The sequence below is a fragment of the Cyanistes caeruleus genome, chromosome 4 (genome assembly GCF_971803275.1).
Source record: "Cyanistes caeruleus chromosome 4, bCyaCae1.hap1.1, whole genome shotgun sequence".
NCBI classification, from domain to species: domain Eukaryota; kingdom Metazoa; phylum Chordata; class Aves; order Passeriformes; family Paridae; genus Cyanistes; species Cyanistes caeruleus.
Genome location: NC_141704.1, coordinates 57,404,613 through 57,423,197, shown reverse-complemented (window position 1 = coordinate 57,423,197; position 18,585 = coordinate 57,404,613). Strand labels below are relative to the sequence as shown.

The window sequence follows — 18,585 nt, the reverse complement described above, 5'->3', positions numbered from 1 at the left end:
GGTGGGTGGCGGGCTGGAGAATTTTTGTTCCTACCCGAGTCATGGATTTCCAGCCTTGGTGCCATGATGAACCCTGTGATGTGACCCCCATGATGTGCTGCTAACTGGCAGCATCCTGGCAGCTCCGTGGTCGTGCCTGGTCTTTGGCTGAGGTGTCTTGCTCCAGCAGGGAATCGTGCTTTTGGTAATAGAAGAGGCTGGAGGTGCTGCTTGCCTTATCATTGAGTCCCCTGGCCGCCCAGTTCCACTCCTGCTGGGATGACTCACTGTGGAGGGTCACCACCTCAAGTAGGTGGTTTGAGTTTCCTTGGCTGAAGTTTCTCCCCCGCTTGCCAAATGAATCTGTTTGGGATGTGCCTTGTGTGCTTTCCCGACCCTTCCTCTGCCAGCAGAAGCCAAGAATCGAGCTGGCCTCTCCCCCTGCACCATCAGCAAGAACTGCTTGTCTGCCCTGGCAATAAGTAACAGGAGTTATAATTAGAGTTGGTTTTGTCACTGCATGTGAAGGGGGAAAAGTAATGGCAAGGAAATTCTGGGAAATCCTTATTACACAAGCCTTGTCACTGCTGATGAGCATATTAGTACCTGAGACTACAGATGGGGACCAAAATAGAAATGTAAACATAGCAAACATCCTCATCTTTTTTGGTTCTTTTATTTTCAGGCATGATAACAGTAATAAAACATGCATAATTTCTTAGTAAATATTAAATATAGACAGGATAATAGAGGTGTCTCATATTACTAAGACTTAATTGTTTTATGAAATGTGACAGCATTTACTATTGTGCTGTGAAGCATTATAAATAATTAAAACTGAATGACATTTGTAAAAATGAAAACACCCAAGCACCAAGAGGAACACACCAACAAGCCTTTGATTTTTTGATTGTGTTGTTTCATTTTACCCAAGTTTCCTTGAATCTTAACACATTCTAATGCTATAAATGAGTGTGGCTGCTCTGCATGAAAGTGATGGATGAGTTTTTATCTTCTACCAAATGTCAAGGAAATAATTCTCACTCTCTGGCCTAATCTCAGAGGATCTGTGTGCAACTGTCTTTGTTAGAAGCTGTGGGTAGGTACTGTGCAGTCTTGTTACCACCCACTCGTGTAAGTGACTCGATTCACTCTGTCACCCAAGACTTTCATCACCATTTTGTCATTTCCTCCCAAAGCAGATCGCTGGATGGTTTTGGTACGTGAGGGGGACTTCATGAAGCTATTTGAATGATAAACCTTTGAGGTGGAAACTGTGCTGCAGCAAAATGCAGAAAAATGCATCCTAGCAGTCAGAAAGAAGAATCCTACCATGGGAATCGAGCTGACATTTAAGGTTCCCTCCTGACACTGAGCTGTGGCTGCCAGTCTGGCCATCAGTATCTCTACATAGCACAAAGTAAAGGGACTGTCTTTGAATTTAGAGCGTGTCTGACCTTCTCCCTTTTCTATCTGGGCTTAGCAGCACCTCACAAAAGAGATGTTGTGAGTGGTAGCTGACTAAAATTACATGTGAGCTGCAATGGAATTATGTACATAGTCAGAAGGAGATAAGTGCATCAGTGATCTGAAAGAGTGAGCCTCTGTGAGCACATAATGAAGCTGTTGTGTAGCGCAGGCACGGACCTGTACACCCAGATTGCCCTGCAGGTGGAAAATTTCATCGTGTAAAAAGTGCTGAATCAGGTGCCACATAACTTTGATGAAGTGGAAAACCAGTTTTGCTCTCTCTAGTCCTTTGGAATAAATCAGCAGGTAGTCAGTTCTTCTCTCCTGGGTCAGCCATGGGGCTGACAAAATTACCTTCTTGAAGCATCATCAGACTTTTGATAGGTTTGTTAGTTTGTTTGTTTTTTAATTTTAAAACATTTTTTTTATTTGGCAACTTGGCTGAGGTTTTGGGAAGGAGATGTGCATAGCCAACCATCTTCTGTGCTCTTTCTGTTGCTTTATGGTACTTGCAGGAGAGCCTGGGCATGAGATACACATGTGACAGTCAGACAAAGGATTTCACAGATGTTAAGGAAAAAAGGAATGGGGGAAAGAATAATAATAGTCAGAAATGGCAGCCTCCCATCTTTGTATCCACTTCTAGTCACAGAACTGTCAGTGAGAAACTTCACCTTGGAAGAAAATGGATGTAGAAATTTGGAGCTCTTTTTTTGTCTTCCTTTACAAAGCTGTTGTTTTGGTTTTTTAAAAGCTCTTTGTAAGTCGAAGTAATGCATGAACTCAAGCACACTTGACATGTTCACCCACATGTCCCAGTGTTGGTTTGGGGGCATTTTTTTATTCCTGCTTCTTTTAGTTCTATGGTTCTATGATATGTTGCTCTTAGCAAAGAAAAGCCATGTGGGATGGAGTATATTTGAAGAAAAAGTGTTAAGGGTACCTCTAGAGAAGCCCATGTGTTTGTAGGGAGACTATAGGGGCCTCCATGTGGATTAGTGCTGGGTATTTGGTGGCTGTGTGTGGCTAAAGTGATGTCTCTTCAGGGTAAGGAAGGTATATGCTGGGACATGAGCATGAAGGACTTTGCTATGTGTTTTAAAAGTTGCAATCACGTGGGAAAACCATCTGTGCTTTCACCAAAAAATTGCTGGGCCCTCCGTGGGCTGAGAAATGCATACCATGGTGTGCTGTGTTCCTGTGGGCCTTGGTGCATGCTCTCTATAAATATCCCAGGATAAAGATGAAGGGACGTCATGATGTTGCTAATTCCAAGGTATGGTGTGTGAGTTCTCAGCCTTTTTCTGCCCTTTCCTCTAGGGTAGTACGTATTTATGTGTGCAAAAAGTTAATGTGCTTGCTCATGGCAAAGGCTATAGGTCTGGTGGAAGGGGCAGTGCCAAAAGCTGTGTCCCAGGTTTTCAGGCACATTTCTGTCTTTTTAGAAGCCCCTACATCTCTCTGGTTTCATTTCCCATTTATGTCTGTACTGTGCTTTTCCTTTCTGTTTTCCTGTATCTCTTGGTGTGGATGTGCTGGGTGCAGCCGCTTCCCTGGGGCCGTGTTGTGCCAGCCCCTGCCTTCTCCCGCTTCCCTTTCTCTCGGGATGCTGAGCTCCTGGTGAGGCTGCTGCTGATCCATGTGCAGCCCACTTCGTGTTGCCAGCAGGGAACTTGATTCCCTCTCAGCCTGCTTGTAAAGGCTTCTTTTTTCTACCTGGAAACTTGTCTTTTGTGTCTTGCCTATAAAGAAGTTCAGGGAGGATTTTGTCCATGAAGATTAAGATGTGTGCAGCCCTCACACCAGCACCACCTTGTCTACTGTGTTGGCTGCTGTGTGCCATAGGTTAGACTGTCCCATTGGTGCTTGAATCTGTCTCTGAGGAAAACACTGGGCTTGGGATGACTGTGGTTAGGAAAAAAAAAAGAGGATTTTCTGCTTTAAATTTCACCAGAATGTCTTTTTGTCTTACAAAAGACTACAGTCCCTCATCTTAGTCTGCAGAAGAGATTCACAAACAAAGTAGGAGACTGTGTAGTGTCAAGGAAGTATCTGTTTTTTAACCCCAAAAAAATCTCATGTGCTGGTCAGAGCCTTACCTCGAACTAAAAAAGTGTAATTCTCACCCATTGGATGTTGTCTCAATTTTTTCCACCTGTAGGGCTGTAATCTGTGACAATACATAACACAGGCAGTGTAGGGCCTGAATTTTTGTAGATACACTTTGACAAACAGAGGGAAAGGAACATAAAGAGACTTGGAGTGCAGATGGAGTCTGTGGGACAAAGTGGGAACAGATTTTTAACACTAGCATTTAGAGCATGACCTCTCATCCAGGCCAAAAAAAGACTGGAAGAGAAAGGGATTGAAACTACAACTTTCAGAGAAAAACCTGAAAGTTAGGGGAGAGACAGAGGACAGCTGTGCATGAATATTATAGTTTAATCTTGCTCAGAGTATAATATACCCAAATATATTTAAAGGGAGCCTACAGGAAAGCTGGAGAGGAAATTTTTTTACATGTGGTGACAGGACAAGAGATAATGGCTTTAAGCTGAAAAAGGATGGGTTTAGATTAGGTATTAGGAAGAAATTCTTTCCTGTGAGGGTGGTGAGGTGCTGGAACAGGTTGCCCAGAGAAGCTGTGCATGCCTTGTCTCTGGAAATATCCAAGGCCAGGCTGGAAGGGGCTCTGAGCAATCTGGGGCAGTGGAAATTGTCTCAGCCTATGGAAGGGGTGTTGGATCAAGATGATCTGTAAGGTCCTTTTCAAACCAAAGCATTCTTTGCTTCTATGAAGTTTTGCTTCTGACTTAATTAATTGAGCAAGTGGGAAGGTTCATCTTTAAAGATCTTCTGTAGCCTGAGGCTGCCACAGGGCACTAAGTGGTTCTTCTGAATGTTTCAACACCTTTGAATTTAGTGAAGGGGCTCGGTGTAAAGCTGAGGAAGAGGCTGAGGGGAAAGTGAAATGTTTGTTAGGTGCTTCTGAGGAATGAATGACCGCTAACTACTGTGTTCATGACAAAGAAAGCCGGTGCAGGGCTGACCTTATCTGTGCTCTGGGATTGAGCCCGGTATTTCCTAATACCTGTCTACAACCTGCATTTTTGAGGAAGTTTGGTGGTTTGAAACACTTGTTCTAGAAAAAAGCTTTGGTAATGAGGTCCTGAACCTTTCAGTTCTGGATTTCCATTCCAGTGCAGCTCTGAATGGCACTGCCAGAACCCCTTTCCATTTAACAGCTGTTTGAAAACTTTGCTAGATTCAAAATTTACAGTTCCTAATGGGAAAGTTCTATTTCATAATTTGGTTCATCCAATTTTTATTTTTTTATTATTTCTTTTTTTAGGGGTTATAACATTAATTCTACCTACAAAGTTTTCCAGCTCACTGGCCCTACTGACCAGTGACATACCCAACACTGATATTGTTGTAGACAAATGGCCATGCAGTCAGAGGGAAGGGAGGTGTCTAATTGTACTTGGGATTGAGGTGTAATTGAACACTTCACTGCTCCTCCTGTGGCTGAATATGAGAGATGAGAAGATGCAGGATGTCCTTCCCTTGAGATGCCAATAAGGTGTGTACCATCAGCAAAGGGGTCACTTATTGGCAGTGGGCAAAGGTGCTGCTGGCAGCCCTGTAACCCCAGCTAGGCTACAGAGGCATTGCAGAGATAAATGACACCGATGCTTTTGGTGGTCTGACTCCGTGCAAGAGCTCTTGGAGGAGAGATGTGGGCACTTTTTCGGTGTCCAGGGACCTGGGGGAAGGCGTTTAGTGGTCAGAGATGTGGGTAGTGTGGGAATGTGGTGGGCGAATACTTTGTCTCGCTTTCTAATATCCTTTTCAGATTTATTCAACATTATCCATTCCTCCCTCGCTGTTACTAAGGAGTTTGTGTTTAATATGTACATTTAAAATATGTACATATTGAGGCTATATGATACAGAAGTGTTTGGGGGTATGAGCTGATGTTTTTTAGAGAAGGAGAAAAAAAAATTATGTTTAATAGAGACATAATTATTAGAAGCACTGCGCTTATATAGAACTCGCTTCAATATTTGTAATTCCGCCAACTTCAAAGTATTTAAAAACTGTAAATTTTGTTTCAATATTTCTAGTTTCTTTCAAATGTTCATGAGTTTTTCCTGCCATAAAACCAAACAGCAAAGTCCTTAGTAGTCAGATTGTATTTCTCCTAAATTGTATGACTCATCAGGAAGCTTGACCCACTGGGGAGCATTTTCCAAGTGGGGCAGGGATTAAGCTTCAATTGCACAGATTCATCAAAGATGATGAGTCGAACACCCTAGAATCCCTCTGTGCTCTGAAACTGCTCCCTAATGCTGTGTAATATGCAGGGGAGGGGACTGCCTGTGATGCTCTGAGAGGTGCCATGGGGTTTCTGGGCACCATAGGAGAGGATGAGGAAGCAAAATAGCTTTAAAGCCCTTTAGCATTAAAAGATGATGAGAAAATACCTTCCTGTCATCACTTTATTTCATTAGGTTGCTAATGAGTTTCCTCTAGGGATGGTAATGGGGTAGTTCTGATGCTTTTATCCAATTAGTGAGTGGTCCCAGGAGTGTATCCTTTTGTTGTGAAAACACATCGAGGTTCATTCCTCCTGGAGCATTGCATCCTGCAGGTGCTCTGAAGGCAATGAAATGCCATGTGAAGGTGCATGCTAGGCCAGGTCCTTCATTACTAACTGCTGATGTTAGCCTGAGCTGTGGTTTTGAGATGGAGCCCTAGAGGGCAATGGACTCTCCTGTGAAGGTAAGTAAAATGCCAAAGAGGTGAATAAAGTTTCATTATGAGTTTTGAGGTTACTTGTAAGTTGAGACACTGTGGGAATTCACATTTTAAACACCCTCGTGTAGATAGGAAACAAAAGATAAGTGCCTTTGATGCTACTGCCTCAAGGGATATCCAGTACCAGTGCCTTGCCAGCTGCTTGTGCTTGTAGGAACCTTCGCTTCTGGCACTGCAGTCACCTCCAGGTTTTAGCTTGGTTTAAAATGACATTGAAGAAGGAATTAGCAGCAGTACTGATGCAGCTGACTTGTTTGGTTGTGGGTGGCCTTCCATTAGTGAAAAGAACTGAAGCTGTTCCCTGTTTTTCATTTTTGTCGCTGCAGGTAGCCAACAGCTGCAACTGCCACTCCTCTTGTAGGGCGCTGCATTTGGCTTTGCAGCAGGCAGTTTTGTCCCTTGCCAGTGTCTACCACGAGAGGATTTATGTCTTTCTATATTTTTTTTTTAGTTGCTCTCTGTCCTTTTAATTCTATAATTTTCCTTTGTTGCCCTGCCTTCACCAAGACCCCGGCGCTCTGTGTTATTTATATACCTGGGGCCGTGCAGTGCATGGTACAATGAATGAGCACAGAATTACATGAACACTGGGTTCCACATTCTACAAGGTTAGATTTAAGTTACTGAGGTTGCTCAAACCGTTTTTTTCCTGCCTCCAAGGTTAGTGTGAGCTTTATAGTACGGTGCTTTATCTCTGATTCTTTGCCATTAAGATGCTCATAAGCTGCTTCCTTTTTCCTTTAGAGTTGCAACATGGGGAGTTTCCAAGCCCTGCAGTGGTAGGCTGTGTTGCAGAGGGTTACATGTTCTTTTAAAATGTAATTGGAATAGACACTGGTTTTTGACTTCTTCCTGTCAGTACAATGCAAACCTGTGGCAAAAAGAAAGAGGCACTAGTTACCCTCTCCAGGTTTTCAGCTTTTATTTTTTTTCCAGCTTTTTCAGGTATTGAAGGAATGCTGAGAGGTGTCTCTGACAGGCCCCAGTGATGCATAGCAAACAGTGCTGGAGTAGGCTCCCAGTGGGTTGGGTACAGGGTAGGGCTGTGATGCTTGCCTGGACTCTCTTTTGGCTTTGTGAGTCTTGATTCAGCCTGGACAGCAAACAGCAAAACAGTGTTTTTCATTTCCTTGAGTGTGATATGGACCACATCATCGTTTGATAAATGTGCCGTGTTCCAGAGCGAACAGCAAAATTACTGAGTGTCAGATTATTTGGCCTCTGTCTTGGCAGCATTTTGTTTCTCTTTTTCAGCAGAGAGAAGGATGAGTAATGTTGTCTGTGATGCTGGGGCAGCTACGAGCTGGATTGAGACCAATGAAACAATTAAGATACCCCCTCACAGATTTTACATATGGTGTTTAGAAACTGCCACCCTGATGGCCTTAACTCTAGTGGCCTAGGAGTGGTAGCTCTTTCCCCAAAAATCCCCTAACCAATCAAACCTTAATCCATTTGAGAGGGAGACAAACCTTCAGCAGGGATGGCTGTAGGCAGTCTGGCCTGGCAGGCTCTGGTACCCTCCAAAGGGAGGGCTGGCAGAATCACAGCTTTTCTCTTTTCCAGAGGAGATACTGCATGTCTTTCCCTCTGGGAATAGCCTGGGCTTTCCCAGTGCACAGCAAACTGCTGTCCAGACCCCAGACTCCTGGGGATGTGATGGCCATTAACAATGTAAGCCAAGAAATATGCATGTTTATCCAAGCCTCTGGGCAGTCTCAAGCCAGAGAAATGCTGTCCAAGACAGGACAAACCCAGAGTGTTGTGTGAGCTCCCCTCTTAAAGAATGTGTTTGGAAAAACCTTATGTGATTTAAAAAAAAAAAAAAAAAGAGACTGGGTAGAGTAAATTCTGCTAATTTCTCCAATTTTTTTTTTTTTTTTTTTTAATGAAGGACACAAAGCTGAGCTATCTCTGGCTGCAGCCGGGTGAGATGTTTAATATGACACACAAGTAATTTTATTTCCTCCTATGTAATCTTCTAGAGTCACCAATTCAAGAGGAAGGAATGCATTCTTTCCAATTTTCACCTCATGTCTGGTGAAAATATGAGAGATCAGATAGCAGGGAATTTAAAAGGAAAACCGAATCTAATCCCTTGGTTGTGCAATATGGCATTTTTTCCCTAATCCCCGGATTGCTCAGTACACTCTTCTCCCCTTACCCCCACCTCCTTAGTGCAGAAAGGAAAGCATTGAAGTGTAATTCTGCCATCAGCAGATGACAGGTTGACACTGTCATTTTCCTGCCCATACAATAGCTGCTTACAGTTCCAATTTCCCTTCTCTCTGAAGAAAGGCTTTGAGTTTGGTGTTTATATCAGTACCTGGTCCAGTAAGCTGCAGCTGCTGAGCCCGAGCGTGGGGCTCCTCTCCTTTCACAGCTCGTGCTATTCCTCTGTGGGAAGAGAAGATAAGATGACTAATTTGGGGAGAGAGATGGAAGGAGGAAGGGAGCTGACCTATGGCTTTGAAAGTGCTGGGCTCATTCCTCATTTCCTAACTGGTAGGGGCTGCTCTCTGTTCAGGGAGAGGTGCAGTGCAGGCAGAGGCAGGGAGAGCTTCAATCACAGACTGATTATATCCCTCTTCTGACTTAGCAGAAAAAGAAAGTAATTCACTTTCTTTTCAGTCTTTGGCCTTTGTCCTAAGATTACTCAACTTTTACTTCACGAAAATTTGAGATCACCCCATTTTACACATGAAGTGCCAAGATTCCAAATGGCCTTTCTTTTCTGCCACCAGTGATGTTATTTTGCTATCCTTTGTGGCTGTGCATCTTATCAGTTATAAAGCTGAGCCTGAGTTTCTCCTGAAGGATATGGATGTGCTCCATGTGTCTGCTTCTCCCATCTGCTTGTGCTGGGAGCTGCAGGTGATAAAAAGAAAAGGATTTGATTATTTCAACCCTGTCAGAGTTTTGGATCCTCCAGCTGACCAAAGATAGGCTTTTCCAGTGGGTCGCCAGCAATTATAAACTGAGAGAAGGAGAGGAAGGAAGGGTGGAAAGTCATGCTTAGAGAGCACCAGGTAATACTTCAGAAGAAAAATTTTTCCAAGCTTGAAAGAAGCCAGTAAGGATGTGAAATACAGAGAGAAAGAAAAGAGGGAGGAAATAAACTGGGACAGCAGAATCACCATTCAACTCCACCCAATTTGATCCAATGGGTGAAAAAGAGAAAGGTGTGGATTGCTCTCACAGAGGAGACACATCTTGCTGTCTCAAGAGGCAGTTCCCTGGCACATTGGCTCTCCTGCCCACTCCTGCCTGCACCAGGAGGGTCATGTCCAGAAAACAGGGGGTTCTTCTGGGTTTTGCTGTGTCTGAGCTGTGCCTGGACAGCAGCCCCTGTTTCCTGCATGGCAGCCCCTTTCCCAGCCACCCCTACCCAAACACACAGTGGGAGCTTTTTGTTTCTGATTCAGTCACTTTGCAAACAGTGTCACAATTTGTCAGGTGCTGAGAATGATATTTGCTTGATGGAAATGTTGGCCCTATTGTGAATCAATCCTAACAGCTTCTCACAGGGAGGTTGTAAGACAATGAGACAAATTTACTGCACAGGCAGACAAAGCAGCTTCTATTATGTGTGAAACCACAAATAATAGGAGGAAAAATGAAAACGAGTGAAAATATCTTCATGATGAGTGGTTGCAGGCACAACAGTGCGTGTCAGCAGCTGACTGGAGTGATGAAGGTGTTGGGGATGGCCAGGTGAGCCTGGAGGGATCGTGCCTGAGCTGGGGGTGTGTGCTGAAACACAAGGAAGATGTCAAAGCCATTCTGTGAAGAGTCTGCTCAAACATAGAGTCAGTGGGAAAACACGTTTGCTGTTTAAAATAGCTCATTCTAAGAAAGCTGGGCATCAGGTAATACTTGTGAAGGTACTACAGTGTATGCATTTGCTTGTAATTCCAGTCCTCTATAGTGGAGAAGGGTAGCTTAAAAGTTCACAGTGGAGTATTTACATTTTAAAAAAAAAATTTGACATAATATTTTCCAACTGAAATCTTCTGGGGAAGATACTGATTTATTTAAAAATCTTCCCAACCATGACCAATATATTTATATATTCATCTTATCAATAAAATATAGAATGGTTGATATTATAATTAATTTTCTTCATCCTGAGTTCTTCTTTTCACTCTGATTCAGAAGAGAAAAGAGATTTTGTCTTGATTTGAAATTTGAGAATTTTCCAAAGAATGGGAATGAAAGCCATCATTATTTGGTAGCATTTGTGAAACTATCTTGGCCATGATTAATTTTTTTATGATAGAAATGTGTTGTAATAACCACATCTAGTGCTGGTCAGTCCTGTGACACTTAGCCTCTTCTGAGCTACCAGAGACAGAAGGAACATGGAATATGAGTTGTCCTCTGACTGCTAGCAGGAGCTTCTTGAGGTCATGATTAAATTATCTTATCAGAGTAATATTGGGTGGCCATCCAAATTTTTCCAGCTAAAGAGAGCTGAGAGATGAATGTACATCAAGGTGTATGGTTAATAGTTATTTTTTTCTTCTCTTTCTGAGAATGTTCTGTATCTATGGGATTCTTCCTCTGCAGCTCCTGGTGGAAGTAACTGGCTAGCAGAAAGTCGAGTAGTCACTTAGTGGCGACAACTCTTGTCTTACAGAGAGGATGAAAGGGATGTCTGATGTTAGAGCTGAAAAGGTTCTGCCCTGGAGAGATGTTGAAGTGCTCTTTAGCCATTCCTGCTGCTCCTTTCTGAGCATGGAGCAGTTGGATCAGCAATTACCCTCTCTCAGGGAGGGGGCATCAGGGGGTGGGTTTTGGCAGGATGGTGATCTCTCCCACCATGCTCTGGTTGCTGAGCACCACAGTGTGCTTGGCTCAGCAGGGTGAGAACTTCCGTGAGTCAAATTTCCTTGAGATTTGGCTCTCTGGGCTGAGGAGCTCCCATCCCATCTGGGCAGCAGAAAAGGAAGGAGGGTAAGACTGAAGGGTGCTGATAACTGCAGCCTGGAAATAAATGTAAGAGATAGGTGGAATAGCAAGGCAGTGTTTGATATAGTGAATTATGTCTGGACAAGGGATTGCTGAATTGTCAGTCACAGAACAGTGTCTGCTTGTACTGGTTTTGCTGTTCCAGACATATGTCTCCCACAGGATTTAAGAACTTTCTTGGGAAGAGACCATGTGAATGTGCAGTTCTTGCCATTAAGACTAATGCATTTCCTTCTAATGGCTCTGCTGTGATGAATCAGTCCCCACATGCACGCCTTGGTGGTTGGTGTCACGCCCTGCTGGCTCTGGTAAAATTGTGAGCAGTGGTATGTGTGAAGAAGTCAGTATGAGGAGAGGAGGAATTATCCCTGAAGGATAATTTCAGGCTGGGGAGACTACCCCTACTCAATGGTTGTTATCATGTGAGAGAATCTTCTCCAGAGGACCATTTTGCCAACATAATTCTGGCTCCAGACTGTCCTCTGGAAGAGCCCATCTCTGTTGACTGCAGGCAATCTACGGAAAGCAGTCTTAAAATTAGTTTTTATGTGGACCCTTCCTACAAACAAGATGAATAGATGTATATGCTTGTTAGTGTTTGACATATGCTTCCAAAATAAAAAAAAAAAAAAGGCAAAACATAGAACTTGCAAAATTTTTTTTTAATTTTTTTTTTAAATTTTTGTTGTTGTTTTGGTTTTTTTTGGCAAGACATAAATCTGCTTTGAAGTGGAAATGGTGACTTCTTTTTAGTGGATGCTGGAAAGTATGTCAATTTTATAAAATGCTGCAATATCTCTACAGCCAAATAGAGATGTTGCCATTTTGCCTGCTGTGAACTACATCTTGAAAATGAACTGCTTTGCCAGCTGCAAGGGCAGCTGGGAGCCACTTGTTCTGTGATTCAGTCCTGGTGCAGGACATGAAAGCAAATCTCTTGCCTCTCTAGGGCATATATATCTAGGGGGGCACATTTGTCATGTTTTCCGTGAGCTACAATAGATTGCCTGGAAAATAAAATGCGTGGATTGCCCATGACTGCTGGTCTCTCAGGACTGTTCTTTAATGGTTCAGAGCCAGCCCTGGCTGCTGAAAAGAGCATGTGTTAGAGGAGGGTTGGGTGGATGCCTCTGTGCAAGTCCTGATGTTATTCCGTGGGACAGTCCCTTTTTTGGTGAGCTTTGCTCTTAGCTTAACATTTGCTGTTACTCTAATTCATTTACCTCTCCAGAATGGCACAAACAAAACCTGCAGGGGGGCAGGAACGGGGACAAATCATATTTATTGTGAATATGTGACACCTCCAGCTGTTGATGATGTGCTGAATGGTACCTGGGTGGCTGATATTTGACCTCTTCGTTAGTTTTGCTTTTTTCTTCCTTTGGTTTCTTGGGAGCCTGAAAAGCTATAGATGAAATGAAAAAGGACTGAAGAAGGGTAAATCACTTCAGGCATTCAAGTGTGTTTGTGATTATTCTGCAGGAAGAGAGATGACAGACTGTGATTATTTGGTTTATAAGTAGAAGAAAATATGATGAAATAAGTGAGCTCAGGGGCTTTTTCTTTACTTGCCATACATGATTGTTTTGTGTGTATTTAATAGGGACTTCACTGCTGCAGCAAATCATTGAAGGGAAATATTCAGTAGAATCCAAAGAAGGATTAGGCTTTTATAGGAAAATGAACTGCATTCGTAACAAGTCTGACTGCTGAGTACCCACAATGTCACTGGAGCTGCCAATGTTTTCGTGCTTCGGGAGCTGAGAATGTGACCTGGAGGGGCTGGAAAGGGAATGTCTGTGCACTGCAACTTTCCATCCTCCACTGGCTATGTGCCAGTGCCTGTGTTTCTGTCTGCCTTGCCCTAAAACACCAGTATAGTCATTGGTGGGATATTGAGCAGAGTTCTTGAGCTCATTGGGCAGTGATTTGATCAGGTGTGACAGCCGCTAAGGACCTAAACAAATAGCAAAGAAGCTAATTCTGTTCCCCTATCTAAAATTCTAATCTTGTTTGTGACATCACAATTGGTTGCCATAGGGACAATTATGGTGTCATAAAAAAAGGATTAATGATGAGTTTAAGTGAGGATTAAGCAGCTGGAACAGATGAACTTTTTAATAACTCCTGCCTCCTGAAAGCTACTGTTTTGTGCATAAAAATATAGCTCCAAATAAAGAATGATGGGCTGCATGACAGTAAATATGCACTGAAGGAACTGTTGTGCATCTGAGATGATGTTGCCCTAAGCTTCTATCAGGATGCTGCACTGTAAAAGAAATCTCATCCACATAGAGAAATGCTAGAATGAACAACAGATCTCCTGTCTCATTTGTGGACTTTTCCAGGTGTGAAACTCCACAGGTTTTTTTCTTCTGTGCATCTTTTTTTTTTTTTTTGTGTATTCAAACATGAAAAGCTATGTGGATTTGGGGTTAGTGTTCCACTGTAGTTAGTTTAGAAAATAAGTATGAGGGAAGCAATACATAAAAGATAAATGAATTTTGATGCAACTGAAGATGTTCACTTGTAAGGCTGCTTCAGATTTTAGTGGCTTGTCTGTTTGGGATGGCTTTGTCAAGAAAATCAGGATTCCTGGAGCTAGCATACTTCAGTATAGATCATCTGATGCTTTAGCTTTTGCCTGTGCTATAAAAGCTGGGAAGGGCTACTGAACAGAGGGCAAATCAAGCAGACAGGATTCTTGTGCCCAAGCTGGCAGGATCTGAGCTACTGCATCAAATGGTCAGTTCATACACATTTTCCATGCTGCTGTTTGTATGCCATTTGTAAAGCAGAGTTTTGGAAAGCACCTGAATTGTTTCTGCAGCATGAGTGTCTGTGCTGGCTGCTTTGTGCATGTTCCCTGAGAGCCAGGCAGGCTCCGCGTGGCTCCGCAGCTCTCGCTGCCGCTCTCACCTGAACACCCTGGTGCCATGGGCTAGCAGAAGGGCCATCAACAAGAATTATTAACATGTGTCAGGGGATGGAAAAGTAGTGTGGATAGCACTGGGGATGGACTCAGTGGCAAGAAACCTGAGGGCTTGTGTGTGGGTGTCAGTGCTTTGTTGTCTCCCTTGCTCTTGTTACATTTGCTTGACTCTGTCTCTCTCCTTCTGGCTCCTCTTGGTGCCTCTATTATGAGCTGGAGAGGAATGCCTGCATCTGCCTGCTTGGGAGGGGAAACACTGAGTTCCTGAGGTTTTCTGGGGATCCAGTTCTCTTGTTTATTACCGTGATGTTGGTCTTGGTTGTGACTTTTGAAGTGGAGTAAGACCAGCACCGTTTGGCTGCTGCTGCTGAGAGTTGGAGCAGAGCTGCTCTTGCATCCATTACAGAAGTGCATGGGAATCCTGAGCAGAACACACTGGCTTGTTCAGTGTGTTGTTGTACAGACAGTGACTTGTATGCCAGGTGTTCCTGTGAGGCGTTCCTGCTGGGGTTGCCTTCTGCCTTGGTGTGCAGGTGGCAGATGGGGCTGGGTGTCTGTGGTCCTGGCCCTGCTCTTGGCTGCTGCATGCTGAGCACAAACCTCTCTCTCTCAAGCGGTTTTGGGGAGTAATGACAAACTCTGAGGATTTGTAAAGTGGTTTTCAAAATCCTGTACAGGCATACATTAATCTCTGCAACACCACTGGGGTGGCAGAGGACAGGCTGTTCTCTTACCACCGGAGATGAAATTCAAGAGTAAAGGTTAAACTATGAATTTTTCAGACATTTGTAGAGTTGAAACAGTCCTTTCAGAGTACTTGCTCAGGGACACATGAACTTGGGGCACTTAAGAGTCTGTCTCTGATTTTTAGCCAGGCTGAAGGTTTTGCCACAATTATAAGAGATTTCTGTGGGTATAATGTCAGTAGGTTTGGATACTCTGACTGCTGCCTTCTTAATTTTATTTATCTCTTCTCTCCCAAAGCATTTGACCTTCATTCCTCCTGGATGTAGCAGCCCAGTGTGCAGCATTTCACCTCAATCTGCCCTTTTGCCCCCAGGCAAAGGATTTCCTGGCCAAGGATCCAACCCTGCAGTTTTGCAATACTTTGGGAAGAGCAGTTTGTAACTGTACTCTGTCTAGTCCTGCCCTCTAAGGTAGTGATACTGAAATCAGCTTGAGAACAAAAATTTTAACACAATTGGAAGTATTAGCAAACTGGCATTTTTTATTACAGTGCTGGACACATCTGGGAGATTTTTCCTCTAATTGAATGCATGAAATTTTACAACAGGGTGTTTATTCCACCATGATTAAACATATTCATTACAACATATTTCCTAGCCAATACATGAACATCACTTTTCCTGGAATTAATTTACATGCTTCTGCCTCTTACTGGAAGTCCTCTTATGGTCCTGAAGAGTCCTCTAAAGGTGTGGTCGTATTCACTGAGAGCCCCCAGTATTGTGATGACTTTGCCTTAACTTCTCTTAGGGCATGTGCTGTTATTTCTTGATGCATAGCTTTGCCACAAAAGACACTATGCTCCCCACTGTTTATCCACTGGTTCTAGCTATGTTTATCATCCTATGTGCATACTTCTACATTCTTTTATCCAATTTGCTAGTTAGTCTTTAAGCTTCCTTTTGCAGCTTCAAGGCAACTGAACATTTTTCTTCTCCGTGTTGTCTCTCAGCAGGAATGTCACAGAGCTGGAGCGTTGCTGCTCTGAGCTGTGCAGGCAGGCTGGGGAGTGCTGGGATCCCAAGTCCTGGAGCAGTAAGTGCAGGGCAGAGTGGCATGATGAGCCCAGAGCAGGGCAGATAGCTTGTGCCAACACAGACCTCTATATTTTGGGCTTTTGCGGGGGAGCAAAAACTCTCTGCTGTCTGGACCTTGGTGGTTCTCTTCTGAAATAGATTATCCAGTTGAGCCTCTTGCTCAATCAGCAGTAATTCCTTGAGGAACAGCTGGGAGGGCACAAACAATTTTATCATCTCCTCCAGACTGAGAAGGTGTGCCCACCACCCGGTGTGGAGCTTCGGGCAATTTGAGAATGCAGTGCCCAAGGAACTACTTTGTTATTTTTCCATCCATGCTTATCCAGTGGTCTGCAAGCTCCTCCCTTCCCATACAGAGATGTGGGGTTCTGACTGCCCTGGGAACACCTCAGCTCAGTGCCAGGCCTCCTCAAGGTTTGCCCAGGGACCTGGTACCACCAATATAGTGATGGGGACCTGTTGGTAGCTCAGGGGGGTGAATCTGGGAGAAAGCACTGCCTTGGCTTCCTCTCAGATGTGGATTCCTCCCTTAAATCCCAAGAGCTCCTTTGTAAAATCAGATGCATTCTGTTTGTTTTCAACAGGCTGCACCTCCCAGAGTCCTTCTGTCTTGGTTACAGCAAAGTCAAGGTGTACAGCTGGAAAGAAAAGTGTTCTAACTCCTGTGCTATAAAGCCCTGAAATAAGCATATCCCAGTTGTGTCTTGGATGGTCTGTGTATGACACGTGGCCAGTGAGAGGGCACAACTGTGTGCCTCTGAGCTGGGCAGGAGAGCATTATTCATGAGTGATCACATGCAGCTGACAAACGGTGGAGGCATATGATAAATTGGACCTTTGGCTACCTCACCCTGGAGAACAAACAGCCTGGCTCTCCACTGAGTGCCTGCTGTGCTGCTGGGGCTGGTGATGGAGGTCCCCTTGTGACAGGAGAGCTCATGATCTGCCTCTCTGTGGGTGAGGAACAGGATAGGGCTGTCCCTCCTTTCAAGCAGGGCGTGAAGTACATCTCTAGACTAGCACAACCGTTCCCAAAGTCACCTTGCCCCTGCAGAGTTCGGATGCTGCAGGGGTGGACACCAGCAGCACTTTCTGCCTCCAGTCTGAGGGTTTTTCTAAAGACTGGTCCTGCCTGCCTGGGCTGCAAAAGTGCTCTCTGAAAGTGCAGGTCTTGTGATCTCAGGAGGCATTAAACACAGATTAAACTGGAAAGCGTGTGGGAGCAGTGGGTCTGGATGCTAACATCTGCCAGAGCACAGGGGTGGTATGTGAAGCAAGGGGATTTCTCTGTCTGTTGATACCTAGGTAAGAATTGTGAGCCAGAATGCTCCAATTATCTGTTTATATAGATGTCTCGAGTTCCCTGCTGCTTTCCAAAACACAGAAGTAAACTAAGCCCGTTTCACCTTCTGACATTTAAAACCTATTTCCATTTGCTGTGTCAAAATCTCTCCCCTCATCTCCCTCAGTATTTTATCTTTGTCCTAATTAATTGGAAAATTAATAAAAGCCCCTACCCAAACCTCATAAACAACTTCTTAAATTCTAGATTGTGAATTTATTTCACTTTAGCTGGGACTGAAACCCTCTACCATTTGTAAGTTACTGAAAAGCCTTTGCATAGGTGGTATTAGTTTGCTCCCAAATGGGCAAAGACACTGTTCTGGTTTATTAGTGATCTCCATATCAAAGAGAAGACCAGGCTCTGAGGCTATCCTGGAGGTCTTTGAAAGAAAGCTAGAGGCAACCAACATCCCAAATCCCATTAATTTCCATAAGATCTGCTCTCCAGCTTTTTTGATTCCTCTGGAAAATTGCTGCAGATGGTTTAATGGGATCTGCCTCACAGAAGCCTTCTGTGGATCAGGGTTTTGTGGCTCTAACCAGGATGTTGATGCTCTCCTTGTTTGAAATGGGGACTACCCATGGGTGAAGCAGTAACAGTTTTTATCTCACCTAAATTTGGGTCTCACTTTTTAGGGCTCCCCTTTTTTGATTTTTAGAAATATTAAAGAATAAATTTCACTGCAAGATATGTGTAAATGGGAAATTATTTCTGGCTCTTTATTTCATTTCTGAAGCACTGTTGTTCAATCTTATGAGGTTTTTGATGATGGTAAATGAAAAAAGAAAACCCTCTAGCCAAATATCTCTTGAACAGAGCCCCCTCTTCATCTGAATCTGGGAACATGAAAGTACAAATCTGTCTCTTGCTGAAAAATTTCATTTCTGTTCTAATTTGTAATGGGTCTCTAGATGCTGAAACAATTTTCCTTTCTCTGCAGATTTATCCTGAGCTTTTGTCAATGGTTTCGACCTGAATGTTTAAAGTACATTTTTCTCTTTTCTTTCCTCTTACATGTAGTGCAAAGAAAAGTCTAAGCCAGTTGCTGACCAAAATGAGCCATGGTGACAAAAGTGTTAAATATGAGTCAGACTCTCTTGTTTTAGTGGATGAGTCAGCTTTAGTTTTAAGAAAAACATTAAAAAGATGATTGGAAAAAATGCTGAATGGAAATATTTCAGACGAGTCTCTCTGTTGCGGAGAGAGAAGATGGGAGATTTACTTATCTCCACGCAGAAATGATCACAAAGTGTTAAAAGTAGTAGAAGTGATGAGGTCATACT

General features: G+C 43.5%; 1 protein-coding gene and 2 long non-coding RNA genes across 12 annotated transcripts in view; 2 read left to right on the top strand and 1 right to left on the bottom strand.

Annotated features, from left to right (window-relative positions):
- DGKI (diacylglycerol kinase iota) overlaps nt 1-18,585 on the top strand; it is a 199,970-nt gene that overhangs the window by 4,532 nt on the left and 176,853 nt on the right. The gene's annotated exons all lie outside the window — the stretch shown is intronic.
- LOC111936736 (uncharacterized) lies at nt 11,944-13,192 on the bottom strand. The gene is made up of 3 exons (XR_002868319.2): nt 12,963-13,192; nt 12,574-12,717; nt 11,944-12,489 (listed from the first exon to the last, which is right to left on the bottom strand). It is a non-coding gene; the product is annotated as an uncharacterized LOC111936736 (long non-coding RNA).
- On the top strand, nt 13,358-16,648 carry LOC111936747 (uncharacterized). 2 transcript variants are annotated; one of them, XR_002868321.2, is made up of 4 exons: nt 13,358-13,589; nt 15,158-15,330; nt 15,876-15,955; nt 16,542-16,648. It is a non-coding gene; the product is annotated as an uncharacterized LOC111936747 (long non-coding RNA). The 2 variants fall into 2 exon arrangements; XR_002868322.2 differs by having other exon boundaries at nt 15,873-15,955.